Here is a 1,903-nt window from a genome sequence, read left to right on the forward strand (position 1 = left end):
TTAAGAGGCATATAAACCTCAACGCGCCGGAGGCGGTGAATGTACATCCTGAGTTGGAATCACGCAACCGGCCTTGGCACGAGAAATGGGGTGGGGGGCGGAACAAGCAGGCGGACAAACTCCGGGAGATAGCAGGGGTGTGGGCGATGTTGTTCCCTTCCGCCCCAATCAGAAGCCCCGTCGTGGTTGGCTTTGTCAGAAAAACAACAACAACAACAACAAAAACCCCGCCGAAAACACAACAGAAAACACAACAGCAGCGTTTCCACCAACTTCGTAAAATCCACCCGGGCGAAGCAGGTCAGGCCTACTCAGACCCATTTTGCCAAAAGGAGGAGGAGGAGGAGGAAGAGAAGAAAAAGGAGGAGGAGAAGGAGAAGGAGAAGGAGGAGGAGGAGGAGAAGAAGAAGAAGAAGAAGAAGAAGAAGAAGAAGAAGAAGAAGAAGAAGAAGAAGAAGAAGAAGAAGAAGAAGAAGAAGAAGAAGAAGAAGAAGAAGAAAATGGTCACACTTCAGTAAGTTTCAAGCCGAAGTGAAGGCGCCTTGGATTTCCAGAACTGGCGCGCTCCTCAAGTTCCTGCGCCCGAAGGAGCTCGGATTCCCCCGAAGGGCGCCATATCTCGTACCCTCCACCGCCACCCCAATCTTGACGGCGGGCGAAGGCGGGAAAACGACGCTCCGGCAAACCATACGCGCGCACAATCACACACCCCCCCACACACACCTCGCCTTCGCGCCCCCCACCCCCACCGTTTGCCTCGAAGCGAGTCCGCACGGCGCCCATCTCAGAAGGGCCAAGCGAAGAACAAAGAAGGCAGGAGGCCTCGGGAAGAAGCCGAGACGCGGCGGGAGGGAGCGGCGGGGGAAGGGGCAGCTGGAGGAAGCGAACGCGGGAGGCAGGCGGGGGAGGAGAGCGTGGGAGAATCAGCGCTCCGGAGCCTGGGCGGGAGAGCCCGAGGGCGGGGCCTGAGCGAAGCTCCTCGGCCGCCTAAGGCGCGGCGCTGAGGAGATTTTCCCACAGAGCCCGGGCTCCCTGCGAGACAACGGGCCCTGTGATCCTCCCGAGGAGCTTCCTCCCCCGCCTCGCCTTTCCTCTATGGCGAACGCGGCCTGGTGAAAAATGGAAACGGGAAACAGAGGCCCTTCGGCCCCCGCAGGCACCAAGGGTCGCTAGCCAGAGTCCAGAGGGTGACCGGAAGGCACCCATTTAGCGGACACCCGTTAGCCGCCTCTTTCGAAAGGAAGGGCCGAAATTGCTCGGACCGCGCGCGCGCGCGCGCTAGTCACCACAGCAATGCGCTGGACAGAGGCGCTTCCAGCCACGTGGGCCCGAAAAACTGGCCTTCCCCCTCCAAAGCCCGCCACATATTCCTGGCTGGATGGTTTTTTGCATCGTTTATTTTTTTATCTTTTTTTTTTTGTCAAACAGGAAAATAAGCCAGCCTGAATTGGACTTCCTTGTCTGATGTTTCTTCAAAACAAGTTAATGCGGTAGTTTGGCCTAGGAAGCGTGTCCAGTCATCGAAGATCCTACATTACTTACCTACTACACCCAGAGTGCATTCACCCTGACAGATAAAGCCCGGTAAATGGGAGGGTGGGATGAATAAACATTATATTTAAGTCTGCTTTCTACATTTCAGAATGGGAAATATAATTTATGAAATCACTGCTCGCTTTGGAAACATTGCTCAATGAAACAACACAATGTGTACCAATGCACACACAAGCACACAAAAATAACAGGAGCCTGACTTGCTTCCTTAGATCAGAGCAGAAGGTGTCTGATCCTACCTGGATCGGGAGATATTTGGTAAATAAAAAGATTTCGACCAGGCTAATTAGACAAACCCATTTATTTCAAGCGTGTTTTTTTTAAATTCTGCTTTTCTGCAAGATGGGGT

Source organism: Pseudonaja textilis, chromosome 1 (genome assembly GCF_049901715.1).
Source record: "Pseudonaja textilis isolate UNSWEBS1 chromosome 1, rPseTex1.2, whole genome shotgun sequence".
Taxonomy (NCBI): domain Eukaryota; kingdom Metazoa; phylum Chordata; class Lepidosauria; order Squamata; family Elapidae; genus Pseudonaja; species Pseudonaja textilis.